Source organism: Pogona vitticeps, chromosome 5, assembly GCF_051106095.1.
Source record: "Pogona vitticeps strain Pit_001003342236 chromosome 5, PviZW2.1, whole genome shotgun sequence".
Taxonomy (NCBI): Eukaryota; Metazoa; Chordata; class Lepidosauria; order Squamata; family Agamidae; genus Pogona; species Pogona vitticeps.
In genome coordinates this window covers 127,154,004-127,177,987 of record NC_135787.1, presented here as the reverse complement: position 1 = coordinate 127,177,987, position 23,984 = coordinate 127,154,004, and the positions used below count along the sequence as shown (strand labels likewise).

Genomic DNA, 23,984 nt, shown 5'->3' with positions numbered 1-23,984 from the left:
CCTTGTTTCTTCCTTCCTTTCCCTTCTGGAGGGAAAGGGTCCCACAGGGCTTTATGGTGCAACAGAGTATTCTGGTACTATCCTGCACCATAAAGAATAACCATACTGTATATTAGCAACAACTATTATTTTGGCCAGAAATGTGACAGCCACCACTAATTTTTAGCAGCAGGTGCTGATTTTAAGCCGTGGCCGACTTCAGTGGACTCTGGAGAGGGTTCAGTCCAGCAGCAGAAAGTTGACCATCCCTGCTATAGGTAATAGCAAGTTGTTAACAATCACCAGACTAACACTTCACAATCAACACAGAGCTATAACTTGCTTTAAGATTTCATTATAATCAGGAAATAAGCAAATACAACAAGTTGCATAGCAGCAAGGCAGATAGGTATGACTTTTTCAAGAGAAACACAAACATCAATAAATAATCAGTGACACAAGGAAAACAATATATACAAAAGAGACAGCTGAATCAGCCAGCTGATTATACAAATCTGACTGACATCTGAAGAAACACACAGTTGTGGTCAGGCAGGTCATCATGTGTTGCCTACATTTCAAAATGTTTTATGCTTACTAATTTAATAGGAACCAATGTAGAGGAATAAAAATCACATGAAGTCTGAAACCTGTACCTAACCTCTTTTCACCATTAAACCCCAGTCAATTCTAAAGATGACTGAAGTGGATCTATTGATGTCTACTCAGGAAGAGGTTCCAGTCAATTCAATGGGACTTACTCCTGGGTATCACCTGCAGCCTCACTTACCAGGAAGAAAATCCAGATTTGTATTCCAGATGTGGCCTTTTTAGTGTAATATAATAAGTCATTTATATACATTTCTAATGAATTTGTGCTTGTATAATGTGCTGGCCTCTATTTAATACAAAGTGTATGACAACATGTCCAGAAAGTTATGTTAAATAGAGCAAATCTTGGTAATGTACATTAGCATTCTGCTTCCTGGAGTGGCTGAAGATTGAATCTGAGTAATGCATCTGTAGGCTTTAAAATTCATAATAAAGTCTGGCAGATAAAGCTAAACTGATTATGCTTCCCTCATTCTCTTTTTCCTGGATTTGTTTCAGATTTCTATGGGTAATCATGGTTTATCTTTTTTCCCTTTAATTATTCTTTTTCAAATGGCAACTGTGTGAATGGAATAATGAGCATCCATTCCAGAGAGCTATCTCAAAATGACATCTTTCTTGTACCAAATCAAGGCACAGTTTCCCTTAATGTAACAGTGAGGATGAATTGTGTATTTGGAAGAAAGAGGAAATATGTAATTTTAAAGAATGACAAAACCACCATAAATGTGCTTTAGACTGAAAGTCTGAGGAGAAAGGGGGGGGGGGGAAGGCACCAGGGAAAGTTTGTCAGCCTTCAAAACCCTGTTTTAATTTTTTCAAGAATCACCATGAAAGTTCAGCAAAAATGTTCAACTGGTACAATGTTCCTTGACTGACTATGTCATGTACAAGACCAGTACAGGAAGTTTATCCTGAATCTGAATGAGTTTCAGTTGTTCATTAATTATCTTAATTTATTCCCTGTTCTGAATGGTGATACAGTGTTATGAAAAAATACCATTCTTTATGGGATCCCTTATTAACTGGATCAATGAAGGTGGAAAGAATCCAGGAGGAAACTGCACACCATCAACCATACAGGTGGGAAGCACTGGCTATGATCAGTTGAAAACTGCCAGTAAAACCACATGATTCAATGGGTTTCAAAACAGTTGACTTGCCTAAAAACTGCTGCTTTGGAGGTAAAAATCAAACTAGCAAAATATTCTAGTCAGCCATCTGAGAGTGTGACTAATACTATGATGACAACGATACTGATATTGCTTAAGCAAATGACACTTTTCCCCAGTGAAGTCTAACAAAAGATTATATTTCCTTAATTAGATCATTAATACTAATATTAAATAATTATTTCAGCACCATGGCACCCCCTCCCAAACTGCCTACCGTAGGAAAGGAGACTTTGTCTCCTGTTGAGGAGAGTACAAGAAGAAGAGGAGGGGGTTGGACCAGCTGTAGTGCCTCATCACCCAAATGATTTAAGGATGGTCATAGATTTCACTGTATAAGCAGTTGTCGGATACAGTGACACAGCAGACATCCATTCAACTGTTGACAATAGGATTTACCCACTTCTGACTGCCTCATCCTACTCTATCCATAGAGTAGGGACTGTGTTCGTTTGAACTGCATGGAGGAAAGACACCTTTTTACTTACTGATGCTGCTGCCTTTGTTGGATTTGATTGGCATCAGACTTTTATCATAACCAGTTAACCAAACATTAAGAGAAATATTATTGTGCTAAGAGGTTCTCCATTTTCACCCAAGTTCCAACATGCCAGGAAGCTGCTGCTGTTAAGGGCCAATATAGGCAATATGGTTATACAGTAGTATGGTATCATAGATTTATGTTAATACCAGTGCCACCACAACATCGGAGATGGAGGCTGTCAATAGTAGAGAGATTTACTTCCGGTATCGGTCTATTCATTAGAACAGATCTATGGAGACTACGAAACTGAATCTCCTGCTCCACATTACAGGTGGACAAGTTACAGGTATTCAAAAAGCTCTTCCAACACAAGTGGGATTGTCCTAATGACCAAAATCCTGTCACTTATCATAGCAAAGTGACTAGACTAGGCCCATTGAGTCAACGGGGATTTAGTAAGCCATCTGCTCCACAGGTTCCATTGATTCAAATGGGCCTACTCTAACTGCAATTTGCTATGCAACTAAGCAACTGGATTTTGGCCATTTTTCTCCTTACAGTAACACTGAGGGGCTCACAAGAAGCTGAGCTGTTCACAGCCTCCAACTGGATTTCATAGCTGAACTGAGCCTAAAAAAAGGTGCAATACTCTGTCCATTTCACACCATAATCACTCATGTATGAGAAGATATTAAATGGAATATATCATTATTTCACAATGATTATTAGTGTTTTGATCCTTTATGAAGCATGCATTTCAGATTTCTTTCACTTGATTTTGCATCTTGGCACAATTATGACTGACTGTGAGGCCTGATGTTTTCAGACACAAATGTGACTTTCTGTAAATACCCAAATCTCTAGAGCAAATAAACAATAATTAAGAATAGCTCCTAAGTAAACCCGCAATGCCTGTTAATTATAAACTTATACTGTCATTGTTGCCTTAGAGACCTGCAACTACCTGACTCCTTTCAGAGTTTTAGCAGCTGGTGATTTCTCTTCAAAGGAGGACTGCACACAATTTGTCACTCTTAGTGACCTGCCTGAAGATCAGCTTCTGTTGTTTTGTTGAGCTAGCCAGTAACTTTCCATTTTCTTAAATGAACTGTGAATGAGGGCTCTTTGTTCTAATATGCTCCGTCCTTTAAAGAACCTTCTGTAGGTTTTTTTAGTCACATCTGTAAGTCTCTTTTTACTTCATAATGAGGACATTTTAATGACTAGAGCAGGCAATGGAAATTGGGATGCAACCATCTTTTTTTTTATTACCCTCTTCAGTAATGAGCAATGTCAATTCAAAAGACTAGGGCTAGAAAAAAAAAAAAAGGTTATTGGGAGGGAATATGCTTTCAAATCCCTTTCTCCGTGTACATGACAGAACTCTCGATTCTGAAGCTTACGAGTCTCATACAAGCCATATGGCATTTTCAGAAGGGGACAAAGTTTAGCTTTTGTGGATAATTTTTAAGACTTCCATGGTGCAACTTTAACCACGTCTATGTTATCTAAACATGGAAGACAATAAACAATACCATAGGCACATCTACAAACATACTGTTTTTCTATTAAAAGGACCCTGACTCTCATGTTGTTTTTCTCCCTTCTTTGCTTTCTTGCTATTTTTTTTCTCACATTCCCTTCCAATATTCATTTTTTTCCTCTGCCACTGCTCCCCTCTGTCTTGCCAGCAACCATCTCTCCCCCACCCCTCTCTCTCATTTGAAAAGTTCATGCAGACTGCAAGATAAAGCACAACATGGAACTGCACAGAGGCTCTTGGGAGGAATGAATATTACAAACCAGATGGCAGCTTCCTCTCCAGGGGAAATTAAAGTAAGCGACCACCTAGTGACTTATGATAATACTGCAGGCAAAAAGCTGACTTGAATTAAATAAAATAAACAATTCCATTTTTTAAACAATAAAATGAGCGTGAGATGCACAGTTCTAAGACTGCTTTAGTATTTTTTGCCAAGTTTTAGATGTCTTTAAATATCCAATTTTCCATCTAATGGCCATACAAGGTAATAAACTCCTTGAATTAAGACTGTGTCTGATTACTATCATTCAAATACCTTCCAGCTAGTGATAGTACAGTATATGAGGTGAAGATAGAAGTATAAAATCATTATAATGGGGAGTTGATATCAAGCTACTGAAGTGCATTTTTGCCCTCAAGCTATATGGCAGCATGATTGTTACATCATTTTTAGTGAAGTCATCATCACATGACTTGCCATACAGATTTTGAACATGGAAGATTTCATCTGAGTGTTCCCATGATGAGTTAGTACTGAATATGTCAAGACAAACGATTTCAAAACAAGAGTGGATGAAAACCAATTCTCAACATGTCAGGCCACATTTATTTATCATTAGTCCTTCACACTATGTAATTCTGATGAATTTACTATAACCAAAATTAAGTGTACAAATGTACCAATACACATAGCTACATGCACGTAACTTGATGCTATGCCCACAGTAACTACAATTGCATTTGGGTGGAGGTGCTATCCAGTGGAAGTGATAGCATTTCCACCTCACACAATTGGTTGAAATGGGAACCACACCACTGATTGCACAATCAACTTGTGCAGTCCTTATTAAAGTGTTAAAGTGTTCTCCTTACAGACTGCTCCATAGCACTTAAAGCACTCTCTGGGCAGTTTATGATTTAATCATGCAGCCTACATACTGCCCCCTCTCCCATGAGATGGGTACTTAATTTACAAATGTCAGGAGGATGGAAGGCTGAGTCAACCTTAAACTGGCTACCTGAGCCCATTGGGATTGAACTCAGGTTCTGAGCAGAGTCTTGACTGCAGTACTGAAGTTCAACCACTGCCCCAGAGGATCCACGGCAGAATGCCTGGCCTTTTTTTTACAATGGCATAATTTTATATTATGCTTTGAACACTGGGATTCTGGCCACAGAGTCTCATATTGAAACAATGCACCTGTATCACTGGATGTGTGTGTGTGTGTGTGTGTGTGTGTGTGTGTGTGTGTGTGTGTGTGTGTGTGAGAGAGAGAGAGAGAGACAGACAGACAGACAGACAGACAGACAGACAGACAGACAGACAGACAGACAGAAGTCCTGTTCTAACATTCAGAAGAGGATTGAGACAACAGCTCAAAGGGAAGAGATTGCATCTGTACGGCCTCTCCACACTGTCCAAAACTCCCATTTTTCAGAGTCTTCAATTCAGTTAATAACCTTCATGTGTAACAGACTATCTCTTTTTGAGATCATCACTCTCCCCACATAGTAGTGGAGGAAGAACAGTGGGATTAGCACTCTCCTCCTCTTCACATGTTTAGATTAACCTTCTTCTGAATGCTTGAACAGAACAAGAGAAATGACAGGGAGAATCACAACCGTGGTCCCTAGTTTTGACTTCCATGTATTCATCTGACTTTAAAAAAAAAAATTAACATGCAGCCTCACAGGTTCTCTGTGTTCAATGTAGATTTTCTTTACAGGGAGAGAGACTATGGTTTTACAGTTTGTATACACCACTCTCCTCTCTCTCTCTCTCTCTCTCTCTCTCTCTCTCCCACACACACACACACACACACACACACACACACAGAGTTTCTGTTGGATGTTGGAAAGTTACTTTTAACAGAAATGAATATAATAACATCCTGAAGCAGGTCTGTTATGGATAATTTCAGCACATCTTTCACTCCTCTTAAAAGTAACTTTCCAAATCTTCCTATTTTACTTCTCACAGTTCTCCATGAGATGGTCTTCCTTTTCTTTTCTCCTTGTCAGAATTTCCTAGCCACCAAAATGGCTCCCATTTTTCTATTGGGCAAATCCAATTATAATTGGTGAAACGTTAGGAAGAATAACCTTCAGAACATGGCCAAAGAGCCCGAAAAACCCACAACAACCAAGTATAATTGCTGGGAATAAGTCACAGGATTTTCTCACAGGGCAGCAGAACTTCCAATGCTCCACATGAGAAATCACATTTTTCCCTCTGGGACTGGCCATGAAATTCTGAAACTGCCTATTTTTGCCCTGGAGGGAATTCCTGCTGGGATGAAGCCTCACAATTTACAGTAAACAGAACCCAAGAGAATTTTTGTGACATTCAAAAGGAAGAAGGAAGTACGTCTTCACTAATTTCATTCTTGTAAGTTAAAAAAAATTGAAAATTATCAGAAGTTGTCTCCCCATCATGAAACATGAGAATTTTTGTAAAATTCCCCCCAAATTTCAGCACTTTTTGCAAAACAATAAGAGCAACCCTCACAGAAATGTTTTTGGCTCAAAACCCTATGGCACCATTTAATTCAATATTTACACACATGGAACTACAACTGCACAGTGATATGACAAAGCATTGGTCATGTACCTGTCGCACATGACCAGCAATTTATGAAATCAACAAGGTAGCTTCTTTATTTGGAGCTCCACATACACATAACATACCAAGCAGGATACTGGATGATGTTTCATGCCAAAAACCTTGCAGTTTATGTCCAAAACCTTATATATGGTACTATATATAAGGTTTTGGACATAAACTGCAAAGTATAAAAGGATGTGGTGGCACTGCGGGTTAAACCACAGAAGCTTCTGTGCTGCAAGACCAACAATCATAAGATTGAATCCATGCGACAGAGTGAGCTCCCGTCGCATGTCCCAGCTCCTGCCAACCTAGCAGTTCGAAAGCATGTAAAAATGTGAGTAGATAAATAGGTACCACCTCGGTGGGAAGGTAATGGCGTTCCGTGTCTAGTCGCGCTGGCCATGTGACCACAGAAATTGTTTATGGACAAAACGCTGGCTCCATGGCTTGGAAATGGGGATTAGTACTGCCCCCTAGAGTCAGACATGACTGGACTAAATGTCAAGAGGAACCTTTACCATATATATAAATGTTATATAGAAAATGTTATATTATGTGCAAAATACAAGATTTTTTAAAATCTGAAATAAAAGGTTTATTAATGGGAAATATGAAGTCTCATGCAAATAAAGACTTTGGACTAACAATCAGCCTGAAGAAAACACAAGTCATGGGCCAGGGCGTGGACTCACCTCCTTCTATTACCATCTCCACACAAGAATTAGAGGTTCTTCGTGACTTTGTGTACCTTGACTCAACCATCTCTGACACCCTCTCTCTGGATGTCGAGCTGGATAAACGCATTGGCAAAGCAGCTACCATGTTCTCTAGACTCACATAGAGAGTATGGCTCAATAAGAAGCTGATGACATATACCAAGATCCAGGTCTATAGAGCCTGTGTTCTGAGTACATACTCCTGTACTGCAATGAGTCCTGGACCCTTTGTGCACGGCAGGAGAGGAAGCTGAACACCTTCCATATGCGTTGCCTCCGACGGATTTTTGGTATCACCTGGCAGGACAAAGTTCCAAACAGAGTAGTCCTAGAACGAGCCGGAATTTTCAGCATGAACACATTACTGAAACAGCGACGTCTACGTTGGCCTGAGCATGTCGTGAGAATGGCTGATGGTCGGATTCCAAAGGATCTCCTGTATGGAGAATTAGTGCAGGGGAATCACCTCAGAGGGAGACCACGGCTGCGATACAAGGATATCTGCAAGCGAGATCTGAAGGCCTTAGGAATGGACCTCAACAGATGGGAAACCCTGACATCTGAGTGTTCAGCCTGGAGGCAGGCGTTGCATCACGGCCTCTCCCAATTTGAAGAGACCCTTGCCCAGCAGGCTAAGGCAAAGTCACAAAAGCAGCAAAACCAGGGAGCTGGACAGGGGGCAGATTGGATTTGTCTTCAGTGTGGAAGAGATTGTCATTCTCGAATTGGCCTCCTCAACCACACTAGACGCTGTTCCAAGTCCTCCATACAGAGCACGTTACCATAGTCTTTCGAGACTGAAGGATGCCTAACTAACTAACTAATGAGGTAAAGGTAAAGGTTCCCCTTGACAATTTTTGTCCAGTCATGTTCGACTCTAGGGGGCGGTGCTCATCCCTGTTTCCAAGCCACAGAGCCAGCGTTTTTGTCCAAAGACAATCTTCCGTGGTCACATGGCCAGTGCGACTTAGACACAGAACGCTGTTACCTTCCCACCGAGGTGGTCCCTATTGATCTACTTGCATTTGCATGCTTTCGAACCGCTAGGTTGGCGGGACCTGGGACAAGCAACGGGCGCTCACCCCGTCGCGTGGATTCGATCTTACGACTGCTTGGTCTTCTGACCCTGCAGCACAGGCTTCTGTGGTTTAGCCCACAGCGCCACCACGTCCCTTAACTAATGAAGTCTCATGCAAATAAATAAATGCCCCACCTTTTTATAAATGCCATTGCTCTTGAAAAGCATGCTGTTCTTTTCACTCTTGTACAAGAGCAAAAATTCAATACCCATTGGTTTTTTGGCAGTGTGTCTCAATGATACCCTTTTGTATCTAAGATGAAAAAAAAATTGCAAGATATTCATTACATCTTTAGTCAGCAGTGGAGAAAGCAGATAAAATAGCATTATGCCTTTCTTGTTCTCAGTGGTCAGCTGAATATTACTTCTTGTTGTTGTTTACAAGCTATGATTTTTACTGCCCACCTCTCACCCAAGAATCCAGCAAATGGAAAATTGCATTCGCTCCTAGCAGAATGGTCTACAAAACCAGGCATGAATCTTAAGATTTAAACCAGGAAACAGTGTCTTTCCTAGTATAGCTATTCTAATTAGACTGCCAGAACTAAGATATATTTCACATGATCATGTAGCACATTCCAATGAGGTATAGAGCATATGTAGGCTCTTTGCTGCAAATACACAGAATTTTCCATGGGAAAGAACTCTGCATAAGAAAACACTTTAGCAACGTATCATATCAGATGATACTCCTTTTATTTCATTTTCCAGGCACTCAAATTGCTTGTTTTTTTCTTTCTTTTTTTTTTAAATTGATGAGCTCCTCTTGGGAGACTGGTACAAGAGATGGAGATATTCATATTCATAAACAAATACAAATATCCCCATCCCAGCTGCACCTAATGAGGGTTTTAGTCCCCAGAACCAGCCCATCCACTCACGTGTCCTGGTGCCATGAAGATCCCACTCTTCCCACCAATTGTGGCAGTAGCTCTGCTTTCTCCCAGCAGGGGGCAGGAGGACGGGTTTCCCCGCATGGCTCCTCAGTGGCCAGCTGAGCAGGGAGACAGCAGAACTACTGCCGCAATTGGCAGGAAGAGCGGGACCTTCACGGCACTAGGATATGTGAGCGAACGGGCTGGTTCCAGGGGCCGGACTCATTAGGTGCAGCTGGGATGGGGATATTTGTATTCGTTCATGGATATGAATATCCCCATCTCTAATTAGTACTGTCCAAAGCAGTCCAAAGTATATTTTCACTCATTTATGTGTGAAGTGCATTAAACAAAACTATAATTTCCTTGACCTATCTGCCACAACCTGAGTGATTAGCTATGCGTTACCCACTGACTTGGGATTTTATGGCATTCTTTTAGATAGTTTGGGTTACAAAATAATTTCAAAGATCCTTATGTCCTCATGCTTACCAGAAATCAACACACATACTGCGACCACCTCTATCCATTGAATCTGGCCTTTAAACTGGCCTTTAAACTGCCCTTACTTTTACTAGGCTTGCCTTAAGCCCAGCTCATAGGAACCCATGTCTTTATTGGAATATAACAACTGGTGAAAACACAGATTTCAGTTTAAGATTACATTGACATACATGATAGCTCCCACACATCAGATACAAAGTCATTCTTTTCTAGTTACAGCCCACTCTAAAATCCAATCTCCCTCCTTGGGAAACAATTTGACTCTCTACTCTCTCTCCAGTCTTCCTTTTATATCCCACAGGCTCTTCAACCAATCAGCTTATTTATCTTCTTACCAGGTAAACTTGGTGAGGGATCCGTCACACATATACATAAGCAAATCAGATTGCTCTTCATCACTGTGCCATTTTCCCCCCAAAATGCCACAGGCACTGTCCAAAATAGTGCAAGAATTTTGTCTGCATGTTGATCTTCAGTAGCTAAGACTTGTTTGCTAAGTAACATTTGAAGCAATGGCACGCTATCTGACATATTCAGAAAGGGTGAATGCGAATTGTACTGTTCATACTTGTGTTGCAGGAATGTCTTACATAAATCTGAGATCTAGAATGGAGTGAGTAGAAGGCCAAATGAATGCACAAAAGAAGAGTTGACAGTAAATGTGACAATTTTCTGAGTTTGCTCATGCCTGCAATTTTGAAAAACAAAAACGAACAAAACAGAGGCATTTGCAAATCCGTTTAGTGATCCAAGCTTACATTTTCCTCTCTCTTTCAACAGCCTTCTATACTAAGGTAAGATGCACTTTGTTTCGATTTATTAAAGTAATTTTTTAATATTTGCATGTATACACATAAATTAGCCCATGCACATTCTATATAGCTCCTTTGCCTTCTTTTTTCATGAGACATTTCCATTTGGGAGGGGCAATATGCGACACTGGCAAGGTCTAAAATAAAGGGATTTGTGTTTGTAGAGCTGGCTAGATAGTTCCGTGGTTTAAGTATATGGCAGCGGAGCCAGAGACTGGGAGCTTGATTCTCCATTGTGCCTCCTGCAATTAGAGCCAGCCTGTATGGTCATGGGCAAGCTGCACAGATCCAGGGCATCTCTGGAAGAAAAGAATGTTAAATCACTTCTGAGTATTTTCTACCTAGAAAACCCTGAAAAAATCATCATAAGTCATTGACTTGACAGCACATGATTGTTATTATTGTTTTTCCAGGTTGGCTTGTACTGACAAGTCTTTAAATTAATCCCTAAGTCTAGTCAACACCCTAGACTCATCGAGCTCAAGATACCTGGTTTGCAAAGGAACCAGAGAGTTCCTGGTGTAGTACATAAAAATAGAGGCAGAATCCTGGTCTGAACATCCTTTCCAGTGCCTCACATTCTAATAGGATGCCTACTATTTTTGAAAGCACTTCAACATTACTTGTGTAGTTTATATGTATTTTGCAGGCAGTTTTCTTTTTTTAAAAGCAGATATTCCAACACAATGTTGGTTGGGGGTGGGGTCAAAGGGGAAAAGGGGATTGCTCAAGGCAGATATCAGCTGCAGTTTCTTCCCCAGACTCAGTGGTTCCGAATGATTCCATACAGTGCCAATTCATCTATGAATCTGCCTTATTTCTAAAACAAACTTATGCCTCTATCCTTGCTATTTCATCAAACACGTAGAGTCTCAGGCTGGTATCTCTCCAGCGGTGTATGGTTCTGGTTTGGATTTTCCCCAGATGCATAACAGTCCTTTTTACAGCTTCACTGAGAAATTCTGCATGCTCACAATTTCCATTCCAAAGCCTTTTCTCCAATGCATAATATCTGACTCAATTTCCTCCTTTTCCCAACTGCCCATATGCTGGAATTCCACAAAATATTTTATTCCCAGTGGCACATTTTGTGACCAACTGCCCACCAAAACAGGACAAACAAAGCAAAGTAGAACAAAACAATGCTTCCAACTAAATCCTTCATTACTTCCCAGGCTCCAAACCAAGCATTCCAATCTCCTCCTGGCTTTCCTTTAGTAGGAATCAATAAGAGACAATTTCAAAATAGATTTTCTAGCTATCTAAGAGTAGATGTCCTTATCGACAGAGCTCATGTTCTCATCTCCAGGACTATGACTGTGGAATATTTTGTCAACACATGTACCTCTTAGTGAAATATCTGAATCATCCTTTAAATTTGCTGTAGCTGAATGTTCTACTTCCTTCCTTTTAATTAACTATTCATCATCTTCTGTACATATGTAAAGAAGATATTCTCCACACAGAATATGATGTGAATATTACCACATAACCACCATACATTTATTCCTGATACACATTTGATAAATCTTGTGAGTGATCTCTTCATAATGAAGAGTAAAATTCCAGGGGAAGGGGGAATATTTTCAGAGCCACATATTTGAGGAAGAAACATTATAACTCACAAATTTCTATGCACAGTATCATGGTTGTAAGAACAGCCTGATCTTACCAACCAATGCTGGCAGTTTATTTTGTAAAAGTCTAGCTAGCTCCTACATATTGATTAGAAAGGTAAAATCTTATTCATTGGTTATATTCTCCTCATCTTACTTTGATGCCCATCTGTTTCAGTTTGTAAAGAAACAAATATTGTTACACAGACAAGAAACAACCAGAAGCTACATGACCAATTGAAATATCATCATGACAACAAGAGGAATAAGCTTTAGTTGGCAGGGGTTTAGATGGGTATTAACACAAGAATAACAGATGACAATAAATAAAGAGTGTGTGGAAATTAAGGCCTTGGTTTTCTGAGCTACTGCTGGTTGTGATTGGCAACTAAAGAAGGAAGAGAAAGAAGTTGTCTGATTCCACTAAATAAGACAAAATACGTATTTAAGGAAAAGAAACATCATTTTTATATTGCAATTGTCAAAAGAAAAAGTTGTTTGCTACTGAGTACCCGAGGTTTTCTGGGTATCTGAGGTTTTTCATGTTAAAATGTTTCTTTAGGCTAGATTCTGCTGCAGATATAAACTATCACTTTTGTTCCTGTACACAAGGCCAAGAAACTACAAACTGCAAGATAGTAAAACCTTTTCTGTTGACCTTAACAAGAGTTTTCCCATTTGTGAGAATACTTTTGCACAAATTGTGTAAATTATGCAGTCAGGCTTTAGTAGTAGTTGCCTTGTTGCATGAAATTTCAAAAATTAGAAGGTGTGAATGGCTTGTTCATGTACTTTTGATTAATCAGCCTGTCTGTGCTTGCTCTGTGCTTCACAAAGACACCACTAGTTTTGTTGAAACATTGACCCCCCAAAGTATGTGTTGCCTTGTTCTTCTGCAAGAAGCAAGACATCCTGTAGGACTTAACAAACTCTGAAAAAGTTGTCTCACTGAGAATGAGTAATTAAATGAATAATTTCATTCTTCAAAACCTTGTTATCTATCATCTGCACTCAGATATAACATTAAACGATAAATAAGGATCCCTAGTTGGTGTATCCTGTCCTGTTTCAGCAAGATATACAAGGTAACATGTTTGGAGTCTTTTATTCTTTTTTAAGTAAGCAGAGTTACTTCTTGTATCCAAGAATTGCAGGCAGAGTTAAATGTGATAGTGGTCGTAGGGAGTCAGGATCAGAGAGCTTGGTTTGAAAGTGATACAGTTTTTGCATGCGGAGTTGAGCATGGAAGGAACACTATTCTCACAGCTACATTTAAAAAAAGGGGGGGGGGGAATGCATGTGCCCTGAAGCAGGGCATTCAAAACAGGCCAGAGCTTAGCTTTTCATCATAAAATGATGGAAAGCAACCCAGAATGAAAGACAGAAAGAAAAATAACAAACTGGGTTGGATAGTTAGCAAGTCTGCAGCTGTAGTTTTGAAGAGGCACGCCAAATATTCTCTTTATTTTATCCTTAAGGTCTGTAGAATCACTATAAGCAAATCACTCTAGGTCTGTTTTTTGCTCTAGAAGGGCAGATTTCATAGTGGACAGGCTGATCAATTCTATTGCCACTTTCGGGTTGCCCCAAGAAAGCACTAATTCCATCCACAATGCTTGCTTATCCTTGGTACAGAAGGAGGTTGACAGCTTGATAAAACTGCCTTGGAGCAACATATGTCTATATCAATGAATGTCTCCTTGTTGCCTGAATCTGCAAAAGTTCAACACCTCAGAAAAGAAATATATGGTAAGGACCTCATCAAATACAATGCTTAGGGGGCAGTTATGCATTATGTTCCCCTCTTCTTCACCAGCCGATGACAGCAGGCAGGCAAAAATGTGGCGTGACAGCTGCAGTTCTTCACTGGTGTGAAAGTCTGACCTTCTACAAACTGGGTCAGGATTCCTGAGGTCACTGATTATATTTTGTTTGTTATGCGCCTCCTAACTCTAAAGTGGACCGTTATCAGGCTGGTACAATAAGATTTTGTTGAGAATGCACTTGAGGTGGACAAAATGAACCTCATGCACATGTTTGCATACCTTTCTTCTGTCATATATATCTTGTATACAATTTTGCATCACATTGGCATCGGATAGCTCAGTGGTTTAGGCATCCAGCTGCAGAGCCAGAGGTTGGGAGTTTGAATCCCCACTTTGCCTCTTTGACAGGGGCTGGACTCAGTGACCCATAGGTTCCCTTCCAGCTTTGCAGTTTCAAGATGACGGTGATGATTTCTGTACATTTCCCCCATCATATACACACTTAAGTTAAATTGCGTCACAACATTCCAAAAAAAGTGACTGACAAAGTTTAGAATTTGGCAAATTTACAGTTCCTAAAATGAGACCTGAACAGACTTCTCCACCATTCCTATTCACAGCTATGGTTCTCATGAACTTTCAGGAAGGATCTGCCAGACACAAGAAAATGTAGCTTCAAAACAATTTGGCTCCTTGGTATAAGGATGGGAAATATGTTCACAAAATTCCTTGTTTTCACTGACTTGATCTGCCCCAACACAATGAGACCATGTTCAGTGGACAGTTTGGGCAAAACCCTGAAAATTTGCACGAAACATAATGTTTACCAATATAAGATCTCTCTTTGGAGTGGGACAGAGCTCCTTGTTGGGGGCAAGTCACAGCTCCTTGTCCTGACGTGAGGATGAAACACATAAAGATTTCTGCCCTATTTTGCTTTTGTCCTCCTGGACCGTTTTTCCTTACCCTTAAGGCAGCCTCCTAAAAGACGGAAATGAATTATATGCAATTATCGAAAAACAGACTGCTCTCAGCACATACCTGTTTCTCTTTAAAGGAACCATGTTTATAAACGGGAGCTCCAACACATGCTGATTCTTGCCCTTATTTTAAATTAGATCACATGGAGGCAGTCAGAACCAAATGACCAGCAAATGTTATTTATATTAGATTTTCTTCCACTTGCTACAAATCTAGGGCACCAGTAGCTAAATATACATCACAATAACCTAGGTCTGCATGTTACATAGCTCTAAGGAGTTTCTACCCCTTCACAAGCTTGATTATGCTACCAAAGTACTGTATTCTAAAATGTTATGGAAATGGAGGACTGCCAGGTCTCCATATGAAACCAGATTAGTCACCAAATACCTTCCTGTACAAGAAGCAATTGATTCTGTTTTCAATACGCCTTGCTTTTCATCTGATTGCTAGATGCCTCTGAATCAAAAGTAATAGCAAATGATCTACATTCAGAAAATGGCAAATAAACACTCTATACCCTCATCTTGTGACAAGTCTGGATGCGCTCATCCCATTAAGAACACACTGAGAGAAACGATATTTTGTGCATAAATTCTAAGTTGCAGAAACACAGCTAAACAAAATCCAATGTCATATCAATTATATCGGTTCACTGTGTAATAGAGGATCCAATCGCTCTGCTGTCATGAATGTGTCACAGAATATTACATGGATGAAGCCGCTGGCAGAATAACACTTCCCTTGCAATGCAAACTCAAGTAAACAAGGGGCATTAAAATAAGTTGTTGTATGTCTGATCACCCAAACAAATGAAAAACCCTAATTCTAACTTTAAAAGCCAAGTTAGATCCTTCTCCATTTTATCAGCCTCTTGTGCTTGTCCATTGCTTTTTTTTCAGGCATTCAGACAATGTTCCACATTTTACAAAGTCTGTTTTTACTGAGTTAAGGAGAACAACCACTTCCCAATGAACATTTATCCAAAGGCTCTTCATAATTTAGTAAACATTTCAAGACAACAAAGGAGACTGAAGTTAGCACTTCCTTATAGTCTAAGCCAAGCACTATACAGTTGGACACTGTCTCCAACAGGACTACTGCAATGTGTGAGAAAGCAATATAAGAGTAGGCACCAGCCAGGAGGCGGGCAAGGCGGCGACCCCACCCACACCCCCTTCCCTGCCACAGCACAGGCTTCCCCAATCAGAGCCATCAGCACAGCGAGCTGCCAGAGCACACGGCGGGGTGTCTGTGTGTGTGTGTGTGTGTGTGTGTGTGTGTGTGTTCATGTGACCCAGCAGGCAGGAACGTGCCCAGCTTGCCAAGGTGCCAGGTACAGCCGCTGCCCAGAGGCTCGTGGGGCGTCTCAGGTTCAGGTTCCCTCCACTCTCCGTTCCCATCCTCACTGGGAACTAATGCTTTGAATGGATTAATTGCATTTCAATGTATTCCTATGGGAAATGGTGCTTTGAGTTACGATCAACTTGAGTTACAACCATCTTCCGGAACCAATTAAGTTTGTAACTCAAGGCACCACTGTATAAGAAATTCCCTGAACACAGGTCTGTGCTAGCAGTCCAGATGTTGTTGGACAAAATTCACTTTTGAGCAACTATTTTAACTATAAAAATACATGATTCTCCTGCTAGCTCTCCACTATGCTCATGGTAGAGCCAATGCTCCATCTCTCTTTATCTTATACATAAGTCACCCAAACTTTTGATCAAAACTCATCAACCAAATGAAAATCCTTTCTTGTATACCTCACCTTTGGGAGGTTACTTCATAGAAAAATGGGATTCCTGTAGAAAATGTATAGGGCTAGATCTACATTCACAGTGCAGTCTTAATTCAAAGGCATACCTACTTGTAGTCTCTAAGATAGCTACCAAAAACTCCAAAAAGCAGTACAGAAGGGGAAAAACAAGGAAGAACGGAAGGTACACAAGTTCTAGATTTTGTCCAGCCCAGGGATATAGCCATTGTGACAGTATAAAGTTCAGCCAAGGTGAAGGTAGTTCTAATTAATTTCCAATGATGCAAGGCTGAATTCATGGTCTCAGTTCAGCACATCAGCTGCCTTTGGTCATGTTTCCCAGTTAAGACTGTTAAAATTAGCCATTTTTAGCAGATGGTCATACATCAATAGTCTAAAACTTCCAATTAAATTACATTTACATTGAAAAGTGGACTCCATAATGCTTACATAGTGTTTATACTGGCACTTAAGTTGGTAGGGTGTCACTACCCTAAGAGCTCCACCAGACTGAGGGAGAAAAATCCCCTCCATCATTTGATTTTCCCTGCCCTCACCCTTGTTTAAAGTTTTGAAGAGAAAGAAAGAACTGCATGAAGTTTTGAAAATCCCATGTCTCATTTATGCCACTGAAAAATATTGCCTTGTTTTCCCCTTACTCCTTTCTACTTCGTCTCATTTCCTTATCCTCTTCCTTTCATTTAGTTTATGTTCCAACTAGAGATGGGGACAAATATAAAAACAGATCAGTTTTTCTGATGAATATAGCCCATTCGTCATATATTCGTTGAGCTGTATTTGTAAAATTTAAAATCAGGACGAATATGGCTTGATGGATATTTCCTCGGTTTTATTCGTTGATCTGTTCATATTTGTCTATATTTGTTACCCCCTGGGGGGGCTCTCTAAGCTTGGTGATGCCAATTCGAAGCTCTGGCAAATCAGGACAGAGATCCTGGATTGGCATGTCCAGCAGCCAATAGCACTGCTGAAAGCTGTATCTACTTTTATAGATGCTTCATATAAGCTTTTCTCGTTTGGCCATTCCCCACTTCTGTTCGTGCTCCCCAGAGTGAGAACAGTTGCTGCTCGCTGGCTTGCTGGTGCTCTTGTGGTTTTGCTTTTGCGGCAGCTAAGCAAAGACTTATATTTTTCTTTTTCATCATCATCATCATCATTCATCAATCATCATCAACTTTACTGGGAATTTGAGGAGGGATTGGAGGAGTAGCTTAGGCTGCTTTTTCAGAAGGAAGGACTTAATTTAATTTCAAATTCAAATCAAACAAACCTTTTTTTCCTGGAGGCTTGTGTGTGTTTTTTATATATATATATATATATATATAAAAATTTTATATATATATATATATATAATCCGGTGTGTGTGTGTGTGTGGGGGGGGGAACTGTCATCGTGTGACTGCAGAATCTCTTTTCCTTTATATTGTTTTCAAAATTCATTTTAGAGAGGCTTCTGTCTCTCAGGGAATTTGGTGGATGGCTGGATCCATCATTCCTTTTTCTTCCAAAAGTACTTATTGGGGGGGGGGTGTATCTAGGTGGGATGATTATTCAGTTTTCAAAAAAAGTTCATTTTAGAGAGGCTTGTATCTCTCAGGGAATTTGGTGGGTGGCTGGATCCATCATTCCTTTTTCTTCCAAAACTACTTTGGGGTGTGTGTGTGTGTGTCTGACTGAGACTTAGCTGGCAGGGCTTTTCTTTCTGGACTTTTTTTGGCGATTCCAGTCGCCTCCTTGGGCCAAGTTCCAACCAAGTTGTACCTGCCTGCCTGCCTGCTGGATCAAGTCAGACCAGCAGGCTGAGAACTGTTGAACTCCTGCCTGCTGGGTTATGTAGTCCCGGTGGGCTGTTTGTTCCACCTTCTGCCTCCCTCCCTGCCTCCTGGGTGGCACAGTTCTGGCGGGCTGTTTGTTCCACCTTCTGCCTCCCTGACTGCCTGCTGGGTTACCCATCCCCAAACATGACAAGAGGGCCAGCCTGTCTCAGCCTCCCATAACCTCTGAGGGCTATGTTTATCATATCTGGGCGGTCTCAGCAGCTAAGTTGCAAGCAATCCCTAGCTTTCTAGTTTTAAATGAGCATCTTTGTCTCCCCATCACCCGGCTCCAGATTGCAAAGCTGATCCATCTCCGACAGGCTGTTTTCCTGCTGCCAACTTCCTCAGTGCCTGATGGGGCAGCACATGCCACTTTGCTGCTGTCAACTTACCTCAGTGCCCCAATGGGGCCAAAAAAGCCTGTTTTCCTGCTGCCAACTTCCTCAGTGCCTGATGGACCCAAAAAGCCTGCTGTGCTGCCAAATACCTCCTGGCCTCCAGTCCTCATGAGGGCAAACTCTACTTCACTAGCAAGTGTAATGCTGTGCTGAGCTGAAGAAACTCAATGCCTTATGCATGCCTCTGCCAAAGAGACCTCTCATTCTGCTGGGGCTAAATATAACTCCCTCAATGCCATGGGCTTCTGTGCCATGTGGTAAACTCTCCTGGGGGGACCCAATTTGTGGGTTAATAACTCAGGGTTCTGATATCCAATCTTCACCAACATTGGCAGGCACGTTGGAGAAAGATATAGGAAGCTCCGTTGTGATTCTGGAGTCTCTAAGTACCTGGGGGGACCTTTCCTGGGGGGTTCTCTATATGACTATATAACTCAGGGGTCCATGATCCAATGTTCACTGAACTTTCAGGAGTTGTAGAAATGCATCTGAGGATGCTTCTCTGTAAATTTGGTGTCTCTAGGTCATCAGAGGCCAGTGTTGTGGCAATTAAAATGCAGATGAATCGACGGATTGATTCATTGAAAAATATTCATATATTTGTATTCGTTGATTCGTTAACTTTGGTGAATAACAGATCAAAATGAATCGCCATTTAAAAAAAAATTTGTCCCCATCTTTAGTTCCAACTATCGTCAAGCTGCACAATACAGAGTGAGAAATAGAAAACTCTCCAAATCTCCTGGCAGGATCTGCAGTTAAACTAAGATTACTTTAGAGACTGCAGATTTGTAGAAGTTTGAGTGCTAGTGTCAAGGAATGGTTTGCCATAGGGAAGGTTAAAATCAATTTCCTCTTTCTCAGATGAATGACTGTTCCTATGTTAGCTGGAAACAGAAGCACTCAGAAACATGGCAATTCCCACATCAGAAAATCTGGGCATTAACTTCACACTAAATTTGTCAAATCCTGTAACTCCAGCAGCTTGCTAGAACGAGAGCTTCAACTTAAATTTGTCAAATCCTGTAGTTTCATCATCTAGCCAGGATGATTTTTGGACTTTTTTTCCCCTTCTTCTCCTGCATCACCCCAAGCTCTGCAATTGTCAGCCACAGTCCTGGACTATTTACATTTTCACTGTTTTAGTGTTCGAATATTTTCCGAACCCTGGTTTAGAATGATGCTGACCGACCAAACAACTGTGCTTCTTTTCTGTTTTCCTGTGAGGATGATCAAGCTAAGGATGAGAAATTGGCTCGGGGTCACCCAGAGCTCTGTAGAAACTTGAACATGAATCTCCTAAGCCCCAGCCCAACAACTTGGTATAAAAATACATGCTTTCCATACTAATTTTAAAACATCTACACCCAGGTTAAACATAGAGGCTGAAATATTGATGCTTGGTTAAGCTGGCAGAAGACAGGGCAGCATTCACTCAATTCCAACTGACAGTTGAAGAGCTGGTGCTGCCCTTTTCAGGATTGCAAGCATCTGCTGGCTTGCCAAACATTCAAGAATCCTGCACATTCATAACCTGCTAGAATCAAATGAATGTTACATCATTTGCCTTCTGCCTACGTAACAAAGCAACAGGATTTCAGCCAGTGTTTTAAATATGAATCAAAAATGTATCAACATTCTTGCTACTGAACTGGAAATTGGGCAGATGGATGTATATTTACCAGCATCATTTCATTACTTACATTTCCACTCCATTTCCACTTCCACTTACCACATGAGCACATGACACTATTCGTCCTCATTTTCACTCCCCTCTCAAAAAAATGGCATTCCAGCAGTGTTGATGGCTGATATATTTCAATTCTTTTCAGACAGCAACAGCTTTTGTTATTCAAAAGCTACTGCCTTTGTTGTTTCTGTAGCTGATCTAATAAATGCAGCTGATCTAATAAATGCTAATCCTAATGTCTTAGTGGGAAAACTTTCTTGTCATTATTCCAACTTAAGTCAACCACTTTTTTCTTTTTAAAAATTGTCCACATATACTAACAAATACTCAGCTTCAAGGTATGGCTGCACTAGCAGCAGGGATCAAGCTAGTGTTATGGTTGGCTTTGATTAGCAGCTTGGGAATGGTTGGGTTTGATTAGAACAATCTAATCAAGCCTGAGCATTCATTCACACAGCAATGGATCTTGCCAATATCGTGAAGCGGCTTAATAAACAAGCCACTTCAGGACATTGGCAAGTGTATAGCTTGCTCCCTGCTGCTAGTGCAGCCATACCTTGAAGCTGAGTATTTGCTTATATATATATAATTAGGGAGAGAGAGGGTGCAGCTGAAGTTACTACTGTGGATTTGAGTGCAGGCAGTTTCTCAACTGGCCCTTCAAAGTGAGGCAAAAGAAAATATTTTTATAGTTTTTTATGTAGTACAACAGAAATAGTCTACACGCAGTAAAAAACAACAACAACTTTCCCCCTATTTCACCTGCCTTCTGCCAAGTAGGGGAAGTGATTAATTCGCTAATATCCTGCAGTGGCTTGCTTATTAGGTGGCTTGCTTATTAGGTAGCTTCCTTATTAAGCCATTTCATTATATTGGCAAATTGAGAGAGAAAGGCTGGCTTTGGATCTTTTCCAGTGATCATATGCACTGGAACTGATACAAACCAGAGTAATCAGAAAAGCACCAGAAAAGCAAAAGCCCCTTAACAGAGACCAGAAAGGTGTGGGTAGAAATGTTCTAGGGATGAGCTGGTGTGCTCTCAAAAAGACATTGTCTGATGGCTGTCTTTAAGAGTGCACAGCCGATCCCTGCAGTGCTCCAGGCTAAACAGCCCTGTGTAGTCAGCCTCTGACTGTAATATATTAATATTTATCTCTGTTGTTCAAGGAGAATCCGCTAAACCCAATGAAGATCAATTTAGTAGGTATCCTCTAAAATAGCTAGGTATCACCATTTTTATTTATTACTTACATATTAGAATTTTGTGTGGAGATTTCAGAAAGGAAACCAAAAAAAAATTTAACAGAGGATGAAATGTTACATACTGCAAGGAAGGTGCTTATCAACCAGTTGCTTTTTCTAGAGCATCACCTGAAGCAAAAGCACTTTCCACTTGGAAACTAAACTGAAAATGACCTTGTGCTTTTAAAAAGAAGGTTGTCAGCTGAGGTCACTAGAGTATAGTATGATAGACAATGCTACCTTGCCTATGGTTTTCAGGCATGTCTGGCAGAAAGAACAATACTGTAAAAAACCTTTTGTCTTGTGCTAGAAAATAGAACAAAATATAATCAAGGTATAGCTCACCTATGGTTGTTCAGAAGGAAGCAGGTGCTCTGGAGAACTTTCTTTCACCCTCCTAGTCTTTTCTACAAAGTAATATACTTATAATCCTTTTCTGGCTGGTCATGGAAGCAACAGTAATGATATATCCCTCAGACCCAGGCCATATTTTATGAAGAACATTGTTTAAAGAAGCAAAAAAAGTATGTTTAAAAAGCATGCAACAACTTGAGTCAAATGACTAAAGTCAAATAAAATGGCTTTATTCACATATAATGATAAGCCAAGACTTCTGACTAATTCTGGCCGACTCTGCACAAACAACATGCAAGCGTAAGCAATGCATTCACTCCCTTCTTGACTACACAGTTCATTCACAACTCATCTTGGCTTACTTTGCACAAACATACTAGCATAATGCAACAAACTAAGATCTTATGTTCAGACTAGGATATAAATCTTCACTTGGCTTTCCATCACATTTGAGGACAAGCAACTGCAATATTACTCTTCTCACCCCATGAAAGGGTGAGGCACTTTGTGGGATTCTCAACAAGAGAAGAGAATAGAGTCTACCAGATGGGCGGGATATAAATCAATCAATCAATCAATCAATCAATCAATCAATCAATCAATCAATCAATCAATCAATCAATCAATCAATCAAATAAATAAATAAATAAATAAATAAATAAATAAATAAATAAATAAATTGTATGGAAATAAGCAAAAATTGCACAAATAATGTTTTAATGCAAATAACGTATTTAAAGGAAATAACATTTCCTTTAAATAAAGAGTTGAGACACAATAAATGAGTTTAAACTTGGGCCACAACTTTGTTAACCATTTAATCCTGTAACCTGAAGTGGTGCTTATGGTGGTGCAACAAACTTAGGATACAGGAGCAGGTAGATCCTCCTGGCTGCCTCTCCATCTGGGACTGGGCAAGTCCCTTGCCCCAGCACCCTGCTGTATTCACCAGCCTTGCCCGAGACGGTTTAACTGAGAAGATATCCTCAGGTCTGTCTCCATCTTAATTCTCATTAATTGAGTCTGTTCATATCTCGAATCTGCGTGTGTACCTGAATCTCGTGATTCGTGGTACCCATTCAGAGGACCCAACTGCCCACAGGCACCACTGGGACTCACTGTGACCTGCCTTTCCCCTACACTGCCCACCAAACACTGGCCCTGATCTGTTCTCATTGCCTTGTAGGAAACAGAATGGTATAGACAAAAATAATGTGGCCCCCTTTTGTTCAATACACCATTCAGGTAATCCCTGGCCCAAAGTTCCTATCCATTCCCATATGGCAACTAATTTTCACTCTGGCCTACAGAGTGGGCAGGTGGGCCATCTGCAGCAATATGAAAGAGGCTGGCATTGGGACCACTCCATCTTTTCATTGGGTGGCAACACTTGGCGTCATCCCCAGCCTCACCTTTTAGTTACAGGAGAGGGGGAATGCCCTGCTTCTTCTCAGTGACATCACAATGGTCTCACAGCGGCAATACAAAAGGTATAAAATGATGGTGGCAGCTGCTTTGTTATGTGGTCTTTTAAGTCTAAAAGCATCAGAGGAGATGTCTGCATTAGTTTAAACCATCATTACGTGTTTGGTGTTTGGAAAAGACACCAGTGTGATTCACTGGGCAAATTAAAGGGATCCTGATGAGAAAAAAAACTAGTGTTACTTGCCTTACACTTGTCCGTAGGTAGGTAACCTTGTAGGGCTTGAAAATCCCTTATTGGGATGTCTGATCAAGTT

At 40.5% G+C, this 23,984-nt stretch overlaps 1 protein-coding gene across 10 annotated transcripts in view; it reads right to left on the bottom strand.

The window, feature by feature from the left end:
- GRM8 (glutamate metabotropic receptor 8) overlaps positions 1-23,984 on the bottom strand; it is a 643,193-nt gene that overhangs the window by 226,507 nt on the left and 392,702 nt on the right. The window lies entirely within an intron of this gene.